Here is a 21,473-nt window from a genome sequence, read left to right as displayed (position 1 = left end):
AACCAGTTAACAGGAGAATTGTCGAAATACATCCGTTCTTAAAGATTTCTTCCTGTTTACCTGACCTCACCTTTATTATACCTTTATCCTTGCAAAGAAGTATAAAACAATTAGTTAGCTTTTGTCAACTGATTTATTATAAGTGGCGAAAAACACTTCTAGAGGAAGCCAAGTGGTAAGTGTCAGAACCTCCCCGCACGAACAGCGAGTCGTGTGTTCGAGTCTCAATGGGATTTTTTATCGATCGCGCTAATACAAATTACGTACTGTGTCTTCGCTAATGAGCTAATCACGATGCCATAAAACAAAAATCAATTCTAAATTTAATCGTATTTTAATATTTTAGAACTTGAATGTTTCTTTTTTATGTATCTTACATGATAAGTGTATAAAATGAAGTCAAAATTTAAATCTCAATGAAAATTTCATTTTTATCTGTACAAAATATTTGAAGGGAAAGAACAATTATAATCTAAACAGAATAATTTAATTAGTTATTTTACTTAAAACAATATTATTTACGTAAACGCAGACAATCAACGTGGCTGAAAACAGCTGGAGTTCCAACCAGCCCACACTGTTTATTTTACAGAGTTTACTACAGTTTAAATAAATCTTTTAATTATAGGTTCATTTAAATTAAAAACAAGTTCACAACGTTCTTATGGACATTCATTAAAATGTAAATGGTCGGTCGCTTGCTTAATGGGCTGAACTTTGTACAAATTAGAATTATATGTAAGTGAATTTATCGGCTTGTACTAACAATCGAAACGTTTGCTTTTTCGGACAGTAATGATGCAAAATATAAAACATCCATTCCTGTGATTATAGATTATAGAGAAAAATTAACTTTAATTTATTTAACAAATTTTATCAATTATTCATTAAAATTTTATATTATTGTAATCGTTTACCAATATTATGTATAGATTTTCAATAAAATTCCACATCATATTTATACATTTACAGTATAAACGAAATAAATTAATGATAAGAATCACTGGCCGGCATAGATTGAACCGGAATGGAATTATTTTTTGCACTAAATATAAAACACATTTTGCTGTTAAAAGTGAATATGTCAGTTAAATTTTATTCAGGCAGAAAATACATTTAAAGCTCTTCAACTGTCCGCAAAGTTGGTAGGTGTATTTTGTATATTGATTCAAACATACAACGATCCTTAAAAATCCCAATGTAATTTGACAAAATAATATATTAATATCTATTAAACTACACTAATCTGACAAATGATCAGTTAGAGTAAAAAAATATCCGATATTCACAGCCGTAATATGTAAAACTTAAGGATTAAAATTAGAGCGGATAAATAAATAAGTCATTTTTATTTACAACAAAATAAAGTAAACTACTACAATAAAGCAATTTATAAGAATATACATTCAAGGATTAAAACCGTCTGCAGGAGGTTATTGCTGATATAAAAAACAATAAAGAATAAATAAATAATTTTGGAAAAGCAGACAAGTGTATAAAAACCAAAAAAAAAAAATCGTAATAGTAAAAGAAAAAAATAACCCAGAAAAAAATACAAAGGCGTTACTTTCGATAGCAATAAATATATATACATGAAATGCATTGTTCAGAATTTGAAGACGGTGTGGGATACCTTCCAGCAGTGGCACTTTAACCTCAAAAAGGTGATAAAAGACTTCAGGAGGTGAGCTAGAGTTACGACGATCCAAGATAACAACGAAAACGATTGGAAGGCTGTTGAGGAACTGGTGATCTATCTGTACAAGGAATGATCTATTTTTCTTAAGAACAATAAACTGTAGAAACTCGGATGACGATGGCGACGGTGAAAACTTATTTTGAAGTCCACAAGAGTGGGTACAAACAAACTATAACGTGGGGATGTAGGCTTACAATGCCAATCTGGTCTCGATGCAAAGTCAAATCCGAATGCCAGTAGAAAGGCCACACGAATTACAAAAAACGCTAACCCTAAATATATATATATATATATATATACGTGCGTAGTGTGTGTGTGTGTGTGTGTGTGTGTGTGTGTGTGTGTGTCAGAGCTTGGAAATAAACAACAGTGTAAATTCTTAAATAAAAATAATCTTTTTGGTTCTCATAAATCAGTATTTCGGAATGGCTTCAGCACCCATTTGCACTATTTGATTCAACCGAAGACATAACATAAAATGCAGATCTAAACAATTACTGTTCTTGTTTTTCACTGCCAACAGCAAGACTTCATATTCTATAATAAAAAACAACTTTACTATTTAAAATTAAAGTTATATTAAAAAATATGCAATAATGCAATGTGCAACTAACGACCTCTTCCTTAACCCTTCAAAAACAATAGCCATAAGTTTTGGCTCGAAAAATAAAAATTAACTAAATCACTCTACAGATATTTAAATTATAATTTGTGGCAGCTTCAAAGTGTTCAAGAAAGAGATATAGTTATATTCCTCGAAGACAAGATTGTGTCTTGATTTTTAATACAAAATCCAAAGAAAGACCAAAAAAGAAGGAAACACGCAGAGGGCGGCGATAACCTCAGCTGTTTGTCGGACCATAAAACTGCCACATGATACATAATATAAAATTATATAATATGGAATACTGATATTAATTTTTAATCGTTATTGAAACCGTAAAACAACGTGGTGATATTTTTAGCATAAAATGTTTTTCTTTTTTAATATAATTTCTATGGAATCAAAATAAATTATAACTTTGATGGTTAATTCTTCTGGAAAATGGGATTAAACTTATGCAGAAAATTAAGCAATTGAGCAGTGTTATTACGCTATTCCAGACACCGTCGTTTTAGATATAATTAAGGTTGTAGTACGTGAGGAGAATTCAAGAGTCGGCCAATACTAGAAATGTTTTAATCATTGGATAAAGTTTCCATTAGACTTTTATCCCTTTTCGGCTTTTTGTGCCTTCCTTTACACCTCCCTTATCTTTCCGATGCTGCAGGAACACCATAAGTCTTTATCGATCTCAATAACCGGCGCGTAATCAATCAGAGACTGTCTGTCTGCCGGTCCCTCTTGACCCAACCCCCCTTCTTATTCTCCAAATTGTTTCCAATCCTCCCCTTCACCGGGTTTAGCGATGACTGACTTATTCAACCTGGGCCATCAATCCCGTAACACTCACGTCGAGTGACCACGGAAAAGTTTCGAAAAGGAATTATTTTCAAATTAATTAAGCAGGCCGAGGAAGGGTAAAAGTGGTTTAACAACTTCCTCTCGTTGAAAAAAAAAACTTCCGTCCTGACTTCTTAAATTTAAAAAGTATCGTTTGAACAAGGGATTTTAGCAGGTTTTTCAATAACCGTATTCAAAACTATGGTAATTTTATCAAGATAATGTTTGATTGCAGAGTATTGTATATAAACAATAAACCTACCAAACAATTATTTATAATTTGTTGCCGTGTGAGGAGCGGTCAATCATGAGGTAGTTTACATAAACACCTTTTTCATTTTTTGCCGACGTTTCGACCTTTATTCCGGTCATCTTCAGGGTATAAACTGTGGTGTCATATCGATGTGAAACGTGAATTTGTATTCTGTTGTTTTTATATGATTGCGACAGGGTGGACAGTGAGGGGGACGCGGTAAAGCTGGGAAAATTTTTTTGAATATAGGCGGTTAACTCGAAAGAAGTCGAGAATGGCGATTTTCTGGTTTGGATCTGGAGATTCGGCATTCAGTAATGGAAAGGAAGTTAATTATTAAGGACGATAACGAAGGAAAGGGAAAAATAAAATTAAGTCCATTAGATTTCGTGGTCTGATTGACCAAATAAATTCTTTCAATGAATCAATCTTTATGTTCGGTATTGGTTGAGATAAAAATGACAAAAAGGAGGGACAATTCGAAAGGTGGAAAGTTGGTGTCCGAGTGGATCGAAGTCACGAAAGCTCAAGGTCGTGGGTTCGAATCCCGTTCGTGAAACTGACTTTTTTATCTCAACTAATACCTTACATAAAAATTAATTAATTGGAATAAAATTAAGGTTTAATCATTTGGTTCATCATTAAGTTGGCGTCACGCTGAGGTTCCATGTATATGTTCTTTAATTAATGCAGTGTGTGTTTCTTTTAATGTAAACCATTTCTAGAAAGTTGTGTATTTGTTTTTTTCCGTGTATAGTATTTGTATTTTGCCGAATTCAAAGATGTGTTGTTTTCCAAAGTGGTGTGTGCCCAACAATGTGGAATTGGTTTTTGGTGTTGCAGTCATAGGTGTGTTGTTTTTTCCGTTTTTCTAGAAATTGCGATGTAATTCTAATGTATGTTGCTGGAAAGTTCATACTTGATTTATAAATTACATCAGATTTGAAGGCTGTTGGTGTTGGGGCTTCGACTTTGTGTACTATTTTATGGGTTTTAAAAACTATTTTAATGTGTTTTGAGGAGAACGCACGTCCTAACGATGACCCGAATAAAGGTCGAAACATCAGCCAAAAAAATGAAACAGGTGTTTTTCTAAACTACATCATTCTAGACCGCTCCTCACGGCTTCAACAAATTATGTAAAAACAGTTCACTAAAAAACACACATTTCAAATATGTTTGGTTTATCTATGTTTCTGAAGAGGGGAAGTATTTTACAAAACCGAACATCCGAAATTTATCAATATTTTGCCGTTTGTACAATTTGGGTGCCGGGCATACATCAAGCTGGAGAATGGTTCTTCATAATGTCGATGTTAGCGAATAAAGTTTATTTTTATTAAATACATTAGATTTCGTGGTCCGCTTGACCAAATAACCTCTTTCAATTAATTAATCTTTACGTAAGCTGTTCGTTGAGAGTTTATTTTTATTCCTGCGTTGAGAGGCAAGTACCTTCGAAATGAACGTAAAAGTGAATTTTTATTAATTATGCCAAAAGTTAATGCTTTTAAAAGATTTTTAAGGAATGGAAGGTGAATTACGTAAAAAAACTTTCCAAATAAAACTTGCATTAGAATCTTTCATAATTATCTTCAATATAATTTTATCAGCATTCAACGTTATTGGCTAATTGGAAAAAATAATCAGTTATAATAAAACTGTACTGACTGTGATAACACTGTAAGAAAATCAAAAATTCAAACAATTGTTATATTTCCTTTTTCAATATGCTCCTATGTCAAATCTTCCTGTGCATGATACAATTTATATTGTACGTTTTTCCTTTTTTCCTTTCAAAGGAAATTTGATAACTCTGGCAGGTGGCTTTTAAGCCTTACTTTGAAAGTTTAAAGCGCGCCGAGTTTCGAAGACCTGAAATTCGCTCAACTTCCTACTGCTTTACATAAAGTTTACAAGATTTTCACGGCCCGGTATTATAACAATACAGCCGCTTGGACAAAAATGATAATTTGACGATATTACAATATCTCTTTCTTTAATACGAAAATAGGCCTTTAACGCCCCTTCATCTCTTTAGATTATACAAAAGAATTTAACTGGTTTTAAAACAAATCCACTCCCCTCCAGCACGAACAAATAAATAAAAACCACCGAGAAAAAGGACAAAAATAATATTTCACCCTTTTAGCAATAAAGTGACGTATTGTAAAACCAGTATATGCCATGTTTCTGTTGTGGACAGAGGGTTTGGGGTTGGGGCTGTTGGTTTGTTTCAATCCTCGACGGTAAAACAACCTCACTCTTATATCTCCTTACAGAGGAGCTCCCAAAGGAGCTACAACTTCACCTTTATTCTAACAACAGTCTCACTGCATTTCCTTTCTCAACAAGTCTTTAGTGGGACTTTATGTCTTTGTCACCCTGTTTTCAGCCTGTGATTACACCACGCTCTTCGTCTTTGCTAGTAAAAACTACATGCTATCTTTGCATAACAATTAACTACCTTTCAAAATGATAATTGTGCCTATTGCGCAACACTTATATATTTTTTACGCAATTTCATTTAAAAAATTGTGTAAGATACCAATTTGAGCAATGTATTTCCAGAAAATTTTAATTTTTAAATTAATTAATCTTTATGTAAGGTTTCGGTTGGAATGAAAAAGTTAGTGTCACGAGCGGGATTCGAACCCACGACATTCGGCTAAATACGCCGCTGCTCTACCACTGCAGCTATCGTGCATTCGATCTACTAGGACACGAACTTCCCACTTCAACTTATCTTTCGAATTTTCCTTCCTTTTTTGCCTGCTCATTTGTTGCCGAGAATCGAATTCTGAGTACATGACATTTGAAAAATGGAGGGAAAATTTGAAAAGTGGGGTTGAGATGGGAAGTTAGTGTCCGAATGAATCGAAGTCACGGTAGCTCAAGTGGTAGAGCAGCGGCGTATTTAGCCGAAGGTCGTGGGTTCGAATCCTGCTCGTTACATTAACTCTTTCATTTCAACCAATACTACCTTCCATAAAGATTAATTAATTGAAAGAAGCTATTTGGTCAATCGGACCACGAAATAATATGGATAATTTTTAAAAATATTTCATTAAATCAAATTTATGTAATTAAAATTATGCAGTTATTAAAAGCAGCCGGAAAACATAAACTGTCAGTCTTTTCCTTGATCCTGCCACTCCTTCGTGTTTTAAACGAAAAAAAGAGTCACTCCGACTTTTTTATGGTATCGTTTTTTGAATGTTGTTGCCCGAGGAGGTCCTGTGAGTGACATCATATAATTGATCTTTGTGTTTGTTTGTACTTCGGCCGGTTTTTAGTGCACAGGAAAGGAGTGAACATTTTAAACTGTTCCCTTTCAGGCAAGCTTGAGCGTGATAACGCGATATTGAAATAACAAATTGCTTTCCAGCCCCACACATCCTCTGAGGGTTTTTTTCCCTTTAAATTGTGTTGCTAGCTACCTATAACGTTACAAACTTTCATGTTCGGCCTATCTGTTACCTATATTAATTTTTAATTGTTTATAGCGTTTAGGATACTGAAATATTTTTCCTCTTGTAATTTGTATTGTCGAAAGTTTATGTTTACAAGACTTTAAAATTAAATCAAAGAAAGAATCTTTTAACCCACCTTTATTGTCATTAAAAAATAATCATATAATAACAAATTCAACCAAATAAAAAAATCAAAAGCCCAATTTGTTCGTATTTTGTCAAAACAAGGTTATCATACCTTCCTACCTTTTATTTTGAGAAGATAAGAAGAAAACGATTTTCTCTCCTTCCCACTATGACTGGTCTGTAAAATGTCGTGAAATATTGAAAGACCTGAAGCCCGTAACCACGGCTGATTTTTTGACATTGCGCCATGACCATTTTTTTATTTATATTTGCTTTGTCAGTTCACTTACAATTCAGAAATACTTTGATATCTCCCATGCCTTGTATTATTGCTATGTTTACTGACCTTCCACTCCGGATGGGTCAATCCTCGTACGTCTAGTTAATTATTTGGCGCATACAAAGGATTCGGCACGTTTGACTTCACTTTTCCTCTGCCAATTGAAAGCATGTCCCCCACAAATCCTTGCCATTCTGAAAAAAATCTCTTATTGGTTGTAAACCAGTAAAATTTATAGGAGGGTTTAGTCCAGATTTATTGCTAACAAACGAAGAAACTGTCAAATTCATCACTCGAGTTTATTTTTTTAATTCTTAAACCGTCAATTTTTACAAATAGATATCTAGATGAATCAAATTGGGAATACAAATACTTTATTCTCAAAAATATCTCTTATCCCTAGCTGATTTATGTATTCATGTTCCTCTTGAAAGTATAAGTATTTTTTTTAAACAGCTAAAATGTAGTAAATAAAGATTATGCTTTTGTTACTACATAATCTTGTTTATAAAAAGAAAAACAAGGGTGATATTAAACATTTACTTTTTACTGTAGTGTGGGTGTACTTTGGCCAATTTCTATTGGACAAATTTTATTTGTTATTTATTAATCATGTTAATTTTTTGACAAATTATAAGAAGGTAAAAATCATTAAGTATTGTTTATTTTTCTGCAACATTTCGATAACTTTCATATCACGGACATGCAAAAACATCTTTTTTATGAATGTATTTCTGGGGATTAATATTTTGTTAAATATACAGCGCATTGTTTATTATAATTATTCAGTTTTTAAATTTACATGTAATTTACCCAAAAATCAATTAAAAATATTCTAAAAAGGCGGCCACATTCACAGACACTGTTATGTTTACTAGATGGTTATACTAATATTAAACAATAATACTAATCATTTATTTTAAAACATTTAGATAGCATATGTTATTTCATTATGTTATTGCCCACATGCCGGGCACTCTCGACACGACACGCAAGAAGGGCACAATTACACAGAAGACAAACACTTTGAGCCCAGAAGATGATCTCAATAAAGATCGAAACGTTGGCACGATAAAGAAAACGTTTTTCTGAAACCTACATCATACCAGACCGCATCTCACGATTTCTAAATAAACCTCAACATAACAAAGGCCCTGGATAATATGATGTCTCTACACTCCTGCTAGGTTCCGTCCGAACCTTTTCTATCGGCGGCTGGCTGATATCCCTCCCGTGATTTGAAATTAAAGGAAAACTAAACTGAAAATAACTTTCTAGCCTTGAATTAAGGAATGTTAAAACTAAAAAAAAATGTATGCACGGAAGCAAGACGTTAGTTTCTCTCGGACGCATGAGAGCAAATAACGACGGAAGCCAGTTACGGACGCAGACCCTTACCGGCCCGTTTTAGGGATTAGAGCGCAAGGAAATGGGACAGCGTTTAACCGGAAACAAAATATTTAGCTAATTACTTTGGAATAAACATACCGCCCAACAAAATTAAATTAATTTTATCTTCTGAAATAAAGTAAAGCTTTATGTACAATATTTACAAGTAATTTAACTAAAACCAATTATTCTAACTCCCCCGGCAATGGCACGAGGGATGGCACAGATCGGGTGTACACACCGGAGAAAGTGCGAACGAGGACAACTCGCGGAACTTTGTCACTCCCAGGGAAAAGCGCTTGAATGCGGCCCACTGGCCAGGACAAAGGATGGGAATTGGTTCCCTTCAAGAACACCACGTCCCTTACAACGGGAAGCTTCGAAGGGAGAGCCCATTTTCGGCGTTGTATGAGGAATTTAAATATTCCTTTGACCATCGACTCCAGAAGGACTGAAACAAATGTTGTTGTCTCTCCCAGCGGTTTCGGAGATTCTTGGAGTGGAATAAGAGATATTTTGGAGAAGAGAGTCGCCAATGAAAAAATGTCCTGGGCTTAGATATGAGACTGATTCAGCAGGATTATCACTTAAGGCATGATAAGGGCCATCAGGGTCTGCTATTTAATGCGGCTTCAATTCCTGAAAACGAAGTACAATATTCTTCGAAGGTAGCTGTAGTCGTTCCAATTAGGCATACTAGAAGATTCTTGGCTGATTTGATAGCGGCTTCCCACAACCCTCCAAAATGGGGAGAATAGGGAGGAGAAAAACGCCATTTTATTTCACGTTCGGCTAAATTGTCACAGATATCCTCGCTATGTTGCTGAAGGAAATTAATTACTTCATTCAGATGACGGGATGCACCAACGAAATTTCCGCTTTCTATCTGACAATATTTCTGAAGGGAGACCGCGACGTGCGATGAAACGGTCAAGTGCAGAGAGAGGCGATTTTACTAAGTTCCGAAACAAATTCAAGATGAACAGCTTTATTTGCTGTACAGACAAGCGAACACAAATAACCTTTGGTTAATAAAGACTTTCGAGAAAGATTTGATCGGACTGCAAAAGGGCCTGCAAAATCGACGCCGACGTGTGAGAAAGGGCGAGAGACAGTGACATGGCATGAGGGAAGATCTGCCATTTGGGGTTGGAGCATTGTCTTATGCATTTTCTAATAAGACTGCGAAGAGACAATATCCAGAATTTGGTATTAGGGCCTGAACTGTGGTTGGCCTAGAATGCAGCGAAGAAACGTGATAATGAGAGCATATCAATCTGGACAAATGGGCAACTTTCGGCAAGAGTACAGGATGCTTGAACACATGAACAAGCGTGGATGGGGAGAGTCTCCGCCTACCCTGAGAAGACCACGTTCATCGATAAAGGGTGTCAAGGCTTGCCATTTGGGGTCAATTTTTCCTTCGCCTTTCAACATCTCAAGTTCGGCATTAAAATAAAATTTCTGAGTGATCTTAACTAACACGAGTTCGACGAGCTCATCAGGAGTGAGAGGGCCAGTTTTCGGTTCAAGTCGGTTACGTCGAACTTGCGAATTGGGAGGGAAACCTTTAGCCCAAGCAAAGACGCTACGTAAACGAATAAGAGAAGAGAACCGTTCAATCTCATCGATGAGAGAATTAGTCAATAAGCTGTGAGGGCATCTTCTTGTTACTACAAGCAAAGCCCCTCACGCGTCTTCTGTCGAGCATTATGCGATGTGATCAAAATTTTGCTTTCAGTAAAAGTGGCATAAAATAAGCTCTAGAACCAAATTGTACAATAAAAATATATGATTTTCACATAAAATCACTTAAAATAAAAAAGTTAATGTCATTTTCCAGCTATATGAGAAAGTTATGTTAAACCTGTTATCACCACGCGATTCCTAGCCAAAATTAATTTCGGGTTTGTTTAAGACCATTTTTTACTAAAGCTAATCGTTTCTGAATCGAAGGACTATCGAACTGATATACCCTGTATACCATTTTTTTTATTTGTCAATTTTCTATATGCAATCTTTTTTACTCTATCCGCCGTTTTATGCACATCCATCTTATACACTGTCCACTGTATTTATGCAAATCATTTCTTACACTGATCGCTGTTTTATATATTTCTTTTTTTGCACACTGTCTTCAATTCTGATACAAATCAATTCTGACTCGGACCACTGTTCTTATTCATATCTTTCCTTACATTGTTCATTGTTTTTATACATTTTTAGCACTACCCACCGATTTTTATACATTTTATACATTTCTTTCCTTACACTGTACATTGGTTTGTTTTTCCTCCCAATCTTTCCCTACATTTCCACTGTTTTTAGACCTATTTTTTTCACTTACCTGTTTGTCTTTATCAGTCTTTACACGAATCATTATTTTCTAAAAGTTGGCGAATTGTGAATTTTCTTATGAATCTTTCAGTATTTAAAATTCTTCACTTGTCTTCTAAATTTGTTATCAGTTTTTTCTTGTTTATTTTTGTTTCCTACGTAGTTTCAATAATTTATATTGATAAATAGTGTCGGTCTCAGTCTTATTTTCTGTCTTTCCGATTTTAATCGTTTCCGAATTAAATGGGTGGACTATTGAGTCGAGTGTATACCTGTAAACATGTTTTATAAGATTATGGCATATAAGCCAGTTTTATTCATATAAATTTTCTTGATTATTTGATCAAACAAAAAAAAAAACACTCTTACAAATAAATTTTCATTATTCGTTATGGGGCAAGTAAAACTTTTGGAATTATTTACCTTTGTTATTTAACAACAGTAATTTGCTATCAGATTTGTATTGGTAGAACGGTTAACGTTATTACATTTTATTTTTATTTCCAAAACGTTTATTATTCTAACAAAATAAACGTTATTTTCAAATAATAATTTTTTCGTTTATTTGAAATATTTATGTATGATAACGGATTGTTGTTTGTTTGTCATATTTTTTAAATTAATTTTTCAACTAGTTTGTACATTCATACTACTAATTGAGGGGAGGGCGATATTTCATTCTTTCAACATTGGGGAACGTGATAAGAGGTCTAACATTTTTAAGCTGATGATGTAATATATTCAAAGTAGGTAGTAAGGTTTAATTTGTAACCGAAAATAACACCCAGGTTTTTAGTTTTAAAAATGGAAAACCGTATTATTACAATAATTGAAGATATGGGATATTTTAGTCTGGCAAAAAATAATAGGATAACATTTGTCAATATTAAAAAACGGGTGGTTCTCGAAAGACCAGTTGTGTTGAGAATCCAATTCAGGCTGAAGAAGTAAGCAATAATACGTAACATTTTAAACTATTATTACAAAGTAAATAAATTATTTATAAATTAGAATTTACGGGAGGCGAAGAAACTCCAAACTTTTTCTCTTACAGCCTTTCAAACATTAAGTCCTCCGTACAATATTCAATGACCCTTTCTATATAATTCGCCCCATATCCTTGACCTTACCAAATGCCTATATACGTTCAATGCTATGCTAAATTATTCCCTTACCTTAATCCATTAATGCAGAACCTACCCCATCTTACCTTTCCTACGAACTGTAGTGGCCCTTCGATCAGTTGGTTAGCTAACGACGGAATTCCAGGGATTACGCTAATACCATTGGCTCTTACAGACCACCGTCATTCAAGCCATTTACGTTTTGAACTATTGTTACAAATGTCAATAAATAATAACATTTTTTCGTGCAATGTTCAACTAGCTCCAAAATACTTGATATATTTTCTCTGTACCCAACACATGTATTGTTTGCAAGGTTGTCTTCACTCTTGAATTGTCAGAGAAACCCAGTGTTTGAATTAATCAGCCGCAGTTAAATGTCCAATCGATGTACGTTACATGACCCAATGGTATGTATCTTTTGATTGCTGTGGTAAACATAAATAACAACAGGGCGGATCGCTCAACCCACATTTGAACAATAGTCCCATCGACAGACAGACAATCTAATAATAGCCGGTATTTAAATAATCGATGAATATTTGTTTTTCTCTCTGTTGCAGCAGAACTTTGAAAATGTTTATGAATTAAAATGCTTTCAAATAAAACGGTACTTCTTCTCCAGTGTTTCAACGTTTGCTCTTGGTGAAAGAAATAATGCTGTCACTACGACACTAATTCAACACACAAATACGCCGGTTTTCTTTGCCCCTAATGGGTTTCTCTTGTATTTCTCTCCCAAACGTCTAGGTTCACCCGACCACGGATTTTTTCTCCTGTTTTTACGCAGCGGTTTATCAGTAATGTTCTGTAAATTGTTAACAAATATCATTTGGAATATTGAGTATGCCTGATGTGTAATATTAACTGCAAATAATTTACCTTGAAAATTTTTATAAAGGTTAGTAGGTTTTTCAAATATTTTAATCATAATCGTGTATACCTATATACCTCCTATATGACTAGAGATCAGCCCAAAACGTTATAATTATATATTAAAAAGCAATCAGAGATATGTCAAAACGAGCTATCCCGAGGAAAATATCCACTTCATCAGGACGATCAAACTGTAATTCCTAATTAAGGTAATATGAACATCTCACAATCCCAATGACCAAATTGTCATCTTAGCCGTTCCATATGAACATAAGGCTAATAATAATTAGTAAGAACTGTTGCACAACTTTATTATATGTTTAGAATTACTCAAAGCAACCGGTAAAACCTCTGGAGAAATTCAGTTAAATAAAAGTTTTCTCCAGAGAGAAAAGTAATCCCACTGTTATTTTGTTTATTTATTTCAGAAATGATAACATTCTTTTGGAGCAAAAATGCTCTAGGGATAAGTATAGTAAACTTAATAGATTTATTAATGATATTCAATCCCGATGATGTACTGAAAATGGAATAATCTCAAACTAAAATGAACTATTGTATATTATACTAAAACTATTGTAGTCGAAACTTGAAAATTCACAATTGACAATCATCAAGTCATTTGGGTAATTAGGAGTCCATCCACCGTCCTTTGGAAAATTTAACCTCAAATTTCATTACACTAGTAAAAACAGTATGTCTCTAGCTGTCTTACAATTGTTAACTACAATATAAATATATNTATATATATATATATATATGAAAGCTAACGCCCAAAATTATTTTGCTTAAATCTTTCCATTTACCAGCATTACTGTGAGGTTTTTTCTTATATTTGGTAACAATATTGAGTTGTTAAAAGTATTTTAAACGAGAAAATGGCATACCAAACTTAATATCAGCGGTTATCCGCAGAAGTGTAAAGTTTTGGTACAAATGGCTCATTCTCTGGCGATTGTTTTCAGAAGGTCATGTACTTCTCAATAACTGAATTACTTGATTTAAAATTTACGCCTTTTATCTGGGCCAAAACTTTTAAGGAATATCAAGTAAAGATTGGAGCATCAGAGGTATGGCAAGCATAAGAGGCCACCCTCCTGTTGCCAATTAAAAGCGACTTAATCGTGAAATGTGAGAGCCATTATAGTTTTATAGATGCTGAAAGAGGTTTAATTCAAATTTTAACCGCTTACATCCACATTCATGTCTTTTTGCAATAAGAGAATTTTATCTATACAATTAAAAGATTGATCGGAATAAGGTTTTTGTTCAAATTTGGATATTTAATTTTGTTATTTTTTGGAAGTAAATGTAATGTAAAAGTAAAATCAAGCGTAAATTTAAAATCATGAACATTCAGTTTAATGTTAAGAATATTCTTGAGCACTTCCTCTATGAAGCAAAGTCAACAAAGATAAATAAACCTAATCAATGTTCCGGAGAAAAGTTTGACTGGCATTTCAAATATAACAAGCTATCGTCAAAGAAGTTGTTTATGTTTTTAATATTAATATTTAAATTTACTTCTTGCTATATATGTACAAATGCTATAAACTGAAAGTAATATTGAATTTTACAAAGCAATCAACAATTTTTCAAGAGAACTTAATTTGGGTTTTTGTTTCTTCTGTGCATAATGATTATTATCTCTCTCTCACTCTCCCTCTCTCTCTCTCTCTCTCTCTCTCTCTCTCACTCTCACTCACTCTCTCTCTATCTCTCTCTCTTACTCTCTCACTCTCACTCACTCTCTCTCTATCTCTCTCTCTTACTCTCTCACTCTCACTCTCTCTCTCTCTGTCACTCTCTCTCTATCTCTCTCTCTATCTATCTATTTATCTATCTATCTCTATCTATCTACTACATATCTCCTGCTTTTCTTCACTATACCGCATCTCACGATATCGAATTACTATCGATTAACGGTCACTAATCTCTACACACTATACCCAATTTTATACTGTTATTTATAAGAAGTTATTTAAATTCTGGCTGGGAAATGGTTAAAAAAGTAAATGAAAGTAAATTTGATAAATGTATGAATATCATACTATTTTTAATGTCGTTTTTTATTGTTTTTTTTTATTTCGTATAAAATTTTAATAGTGATAAAAATTAGCCACAAGCAATTTTTAATAAATCACACTATATCTTCAAAAGCTGTTAATGAATTTTTACAACCGCTATATTAGCTAGAAGAACCACAATCATAAGTAAACGTTACCCTTATTTTGTCTATTTTTGCTATTGTCTCGTTCACCTGAGATTTTAAAATCTATAGTTATGTTTGTGCTACTATTAAATTAAATTTTGTTTAACTTCCTATCATCCTTGTTGCAGTTTATTTCTAAAAGAAACTGATTACGTATCTAAGTGGGCACGAGAAATCACGCTTAGTGACACCGATGGTATCAGCAATAACTACCAACTGGTGGCCCTGAACACTCATTTACACGATAATACCACAGAATTCAAGCGTAGGACTGTTTCCTTTTAAGGTTAACAAAAGTAAGCTGATAAAACAAGAACCAAATAAACTTTTCTACAAACGGAACATTTCTTGTAAAATATTATACTTTTACTTTAGCCTTTTTTAAACATCTTTTCGTCTGTAAAGTATGAATAAATCTAAATAATAGTATAACTCAAATGAATTAACGAAATATAGGTTTGTGGTTAACGTTATTAAATTTGATAATTAATTATTGAATATTAACATCGATATTGTTGTACTTTTAGCCAAATTCCTAAATAATTTAAATTTATTTCTTACCGATGATTTTTTTAATAATTTGTTTATTATTGAAATTGAAACTTTTATTTTTGGCGAGATAGATAAAAAGTTAAGTATTTGTAATTTGGTTTGTTACCGATTATTTTTGGTCATAATCTCGCTGAGTTGGTCTGCTTTATTAACAATTATTAAGCACTATTAATTCCTGGTACAAAATTCGCCACAGATTTATAATAAACAAATTTTACTGTTATTTGGTTTTGACCAAAACAATACGTACTAAATGTTTATCAAGGTAAAAATCGAGTTTCAATAACAATCCTGTAAATACACGCTGCCAGGTTCAAGCACTGTTCTCATATCGGGTTTTCCTACAAGCTCCCTATATGGAGCCAAGAAATGATATGAAATTAAGTAGGACACGTCGATGTAAGGGTATGGGTTTTATTTTTACATTTTTTTATTTGTTGTATATTAGATAAATGAACTTTTATTTATTTTTTTATAAACTAAAGAAGAGGCAGAATCATATTCGAATTAAAGTTATGATAATGTAGCTGAATATTGTTCTTAAAATAACTAGCTCAATAACAAAAATGACCGATGACCTCACCAATTTATCGGCCCCAAAACTTCCCTTCTCATATAAAATTATTATAATACGTAAAATTTACGTTTAGAAACCAAGAAAGAACTACAAAAAGAAAATGAATAATAAAAAATTATACTTCAGAAGTGAAATGGAACGCAGTAAACGATAAAAATCGGTTGGGAAATGTAAGTTATTACCCAAGAAATTTTGTATGGGCCCTTCCTCAGTTTTGACGTCGCCTTTTATTACCAACGATCCCCTGGAGTCAAATATAATTTTCCACCTCGCAAAAAACATGGCGCAAGTTTTTAAACTTAAGCCGTAGCCCTTTGATCGTTATGAAAGAAAGCGGCTGAAATAAATGCGAGTGGACAGTCTGGAATGTAATTGAGAGAGGCCGGAGGCGCGGGAGGTGAACTTGTTAAGTAGAGCAATACTTGGGTGTGCCTTTGTCGGCCGAGTACCTTTATAACGAGACTAAGCCTAGTTAGACTCTCTTCCCTTCACAATGCCACTTAACAACATAACACTTTTAACGCTCCACTCCAGGGTACAATTGGACAGGGAGACCCCTCCTATTTCTCCACGGCCGCTACTGCCCTCCTCTGAATACGCCGGCTTAATGCGTCCTTCCTCCCTTCGTTCCATGCGGGATTTCGACGGTTCTCGAAAAGGTCTCCCCAACTTCGGCAAGTGGGCAATAACGGAAGAAACGACGTAATGGCGAAACTTGAAAAATTGAAGAATGCTACAAGCGTCGAGCACATAGGGTGATGGAGTTTCTTTAAAAACTAAAGAAACACCGTTCTAACGCAACTCCCATTTATTGTATTCAACTATTTATCTTCTATTTTGCATTGTAAAAGCAGAAAATCACATCTCAAATTTTCAAATGCACATTTTTGTTTTAAACTAACTTTTTATTAATCTCACTGATTATTCGGGGATCGTGAGATGGGGTCTGGTGTCACGTAGGTTTTAGAAACATATTTTCTTTATCGTGCCAACGTTTCGATCTTTATTGAGATCATCTTCAGGGCCTGGGATTTACAAACATTGTTTAAATTTAAAATAAACATGTAGGATGTGGAACAAAATGAATTTATACAATGCAAAAAAAATTATATTCAATCAAAGTAATTGTAATCACTCAAAGTGCTTGTTTTCTGTGTAATTGTGTCATACTTGTGTGTCGAGTAGAGAGGGCCAATGCGATATTGATGTTTTCTGTTTATATACGTTGGATTTTGAAGGGGTGGAGAAAGAAGTCGGGATAGAAAGACATTTTTGTATGAGGAGTCGTTTTTTTTTGAGGCGAAAGGAGCTGACAATGAGAAAAACGTGGGTAATGGTTCAGCCTGATTATCCTTTCAGGGTCATATAGACGGGGATAATTAGGGAAAGGAAAGCCAAATTGTTGAAGAATTAGACTATGTAGAAATGTTTGATGTGAGGAAAGTAATGATTGTTTTATATGTTATATTATATGTTTTGTGTGATATGATGATTATATATGTATATTATCGACATTGAATTTGATTATGATATTGGCGTAGCTGCGAATGAATTTACATGTGTCTGTTCTGTACTTGATGCTGTGTTTATCCTTGTTGATGTAAACTATTTCTAAAAAGTTACGTTTATGTTTGTTTTGGTCTGTGTGTAATATTTTTGGATTGTTGAAGTCGAAATTGCCGAATGAATGGCATGGAATGTATTTTGGTTTGTCTGTATTTGATAGATTTAATGTAGTATTATTAGCAATAGTAGATGGTGTTAGTGTTGAGTTGTAGTTGATGAGTCAAAATACTTTGATTGAATACTTTAAAAAAATTTTGCATTGTATAAATTCATTTTGTTCCACATCCTACATTTTTTGTAAAATTTAAACAATATTTGTAAATCTCATGCCCTGAAGATGATCTCAATAAAGGTCGAAACGTTGGCACGATAAAAAAATGTTTTTCTAAACCCTACGTCACACCAGGCCCCATCTCACGATCCCCAAATAATCATTGACTAACGGTCACTAAACACCACAAATTTTTTGTTTTCAAAGTTGAAAAACTGACTATGTTGATTCTGAAGTAGTATTTCCAAACCTAGGGACCAGCAATTTTCAGCAAACGAACTCAACCAATCTCACTACTTAACAATTATTTACATCTTTGTGAGTGACTGACTATCCCTGATAACTCTTTTGGACGAAAATTCATATTTGAAATTTTTTCGAAGTTTTAATAAACTTCCACGTAATAAATCGATATAAATAAACAATTTTTTTCGCCAGGTCTTACATATTTCAGACATCATTGACGGCGACACTCCGTCGTACGGATTTGACTACAGACCTTTATGTTAAAAAATCGATGATGTTGCATTTACAGTTTTATCAGGAAAATACTACCAAGCAACAACCCGGCCCATTGTCTTTGAATGTCACGGGAAAAATTCGTAGAACTGAAATAAGACGGCATTTTTGTCCTTTTCATTAACTCCGACTCGAGCCAATTTACTATAACTGTCAATAGCACATTTATCAGGAAATTACAAAGGTGTGAAAAATTAGGATACTCTGGAATCCTAATGTTTTTTTGCCTTAACCAAGGAAAAGTGGGAAGGTTTCAAATTCTAATTGAATGAAACAATAAAAATAGTTACCAATGATAGTATTTTTATAAATGAAATGATAATATTCAAAAAATTAAACAAAACAACTACCCCAGGTACAAATTTTGCATTTTTCTAGATTTCTACTCAAAATTTAATGATTTATTAAACTAACTATATTTGTTTGGCATAAAAGATAAAAGGCATTTTAATCCGTGTGTTCTGAATCTAAATAAATATTTTAATTGAAAAGACTACAAATTCAACATTCATAACAAAAAATGAAGTCTTGAATTAAATAATATTGTAAAAGAAAAAGTGCTTATGAATAATACAGTAACAGTTTTCCTTGAAACTGAAGAAGAGAAAGGAATTCATATTCTGGCTGAAATATATATGCAAATAATAAAATGTATGCTCAACGTAAAAACCACTCACAAAAGATAGCAAATAACCAAATTTACTTTACCATTTTTTTTAAGTAAAAACAACAACTTAGTGATTTTCAAAACGGCAGGTAAAATTTGCAGAAAAAGTAAACTATTTGCCAATAACTATCGTCTTCTTCGATCAATGGCACAGTTTTTCTTTTTTCGGAGCCACTGATGGCTCAAGACTGCTTTTCTCCACTGCAACCTAATAGATGAATTGTGGAAATGGCCCTTATTTAATTCCAAACCGCGAAAATTAACACGTTAAGTAGGTTAGCACGTTTTTTCTTTTTTTATTAGGCGTAAATATTGCCTTTCGGAAGAGGCTGTACCAACCTTTCTGGACCAAAGGTTTGATTTACAAAGAAGATGCTCCAATGTTTCTGCCTCTTCATGACAGAGACGGCAATTTTCTTTTTAGATATTCTTTTCTTTAGATGGTAATTGAAACGCCAGTATAATGGCCTATTATTTTCCTTAAATCTTACTTACTGAGAGAGGTATATTTTTGTTCTCCTGGCTGAGATGCTGAAAAATATCATTGATCGTTTTGAACTGATGAAGTCATCCATGGTGGTCATTTCTTTCTCGATCCATTTGATCCAATTGTAGTGTGCCAATTTGCCGATCTGGTCCAAGTGTATTGGGATGCTGCTTTTGTTAGTTTGCCAGTTCTTTACCCTCAATTTCTTCAGCGGATGAAAATAAGATCCTTTACAACAATGTTCAGATAGGAAAATGTAAAAAACACCTACTGTTTATAACTCCAAGAGCCGGAGTACACCTGAAAACGGCTATATTGTGAATTAGTGGGATTGGAAAGGGTTATTGGCACAGGGTAGTAGAAAAGGTCGGTATTCCACTAGGATAAACCTTGGTTTCACATACATCAGAAATATAATTATTAATGATGGAGTTAGTATGTTGTTCAATCTTTCTAAATAGTAGTTTAGTTTTTTCTAAATAGTAATTTAGATTTTTCTAAATAGTAGTGGATAGTTCTTATCCACTGTTAGTAATTACTTCAGTATATTTATATTTTATATTTGTATTTATTTTACAAAAATATATCGATAAACCAAGCTGTAGCAGTTTTTTTGTATCTAATTCTGTTTTGGGACAAATTTTAAGCCTTTAATTATTCAATTCTTTTCTTCTTCTTTTAGTACCATGTTTGTTAAGTTTATAAACCTTGGGTAAAATTTAATTGGAGTTTTTTGGTTTTTATGAGTATTTTTATTTTTTAATGTACGGTACTACATGATTTTCATCTAAGATGCATTATTTTTTTATCGATGAAAAGTTTAACTATTGAATCATAAACGAATTTATTCAATTTTACTGGAGACAATAGCGAAGCAAGCCTAATGTGTACAAAACATTAATAAAAACGTTTTGTATCACTTTGACTTTACAAATTATTTAATTTATTATTTAATACGGTTTTATGGCATTACGTTTAAGAGGGTTGAACAGTTTTTAATATTAATACTTACTAACTGTGAAAAGGAACTATCTTCTTAAAAAGATTATATCAGAAATTGTTGGACTTTGGTTGGAATGTGCTACCACACCACACAGTTTTTTCACCTGACCCCTGCGAATTTTCACTTATTCCGAGCTTTGCAAAACTTAATTAATTGGACAAAACTCTGAAAAGTTCCAGAAAAAAGTAATTACATAATTACAAGAAAACTGACAACAGGTAGTGAAACAAAATTATATATTGTTGAACAAATTTGTTAAATTTCTTTACCAGTATCTGAAATTTTCGTTGAACTTCCCTAAAATCGCTACGGATCTATTTTACGACCCGACATTATGGTAAGTAAAAATATTTTTAACGATTTAAATACACACAGACACACACGCCCGCGCGCACAGGCACACGCACCCACAAACACACACACACAAATATATATATATATATATATATATATATATATAAGTTATGTGCGAGATTTAGACGAAAGACTTTTTAAAAAAGGATCTTTATTGCCAAATAACACACAATGGTTACAGAGAATAACTTTCCTATTCACGGTACAGATTATTCTATAACAATTAAATATTCGGATCTTTACTGTCCGTTAACTGTCCTGTAA

The 21,473-nt window shown here is 33.3% G+C and overlaps 1 long non-coding RNA gene across 1 annotated transcript in view; it reads left to right on the top strand.

The window, feature by feature from the left end:
- The window catches only part of LOC106668598, a 35,190-nt gene extending 19,664 nt beyond the window's left edge, over window positions 1-15,526 (top strand). The window contains exon 3 of the long non-coding RNA XR_001340775.2: window positions 15,342-15,526. This is a non-coding gene — a long non-coding RNA (uncharacterized LOC106668598). The remainder of the gene's footprint in view (window positions 1-15,341) is intronic.
- The last annotated feature ends 5,947 nt before the right edge of the window (window positions 15,527-21,473 follow it).

The sequence above is a fragment of the Cimex lectularius genome, unplaced genomic scaffold (assembly GCF_000648675.2).
Source record: "Cimex lectularius strain Harlan isolate CLEC.00 unplaced genomic scaffold, Clec_2.1 scaffold7, whole genome shotgun sequence".
In the NCBI taxonomy this organism is placed as follows: Eukaryota; Metazoa; Arthropoda; class Insecta; order Hemiptera; family Cimicidae; genus Cimex; species Cimex lectularius.
The sequence above is the reverse complement of the archived record's forward strand: the minus strand, read 5'-3'. Positions and strand labels throughout refer to the sequence as shown.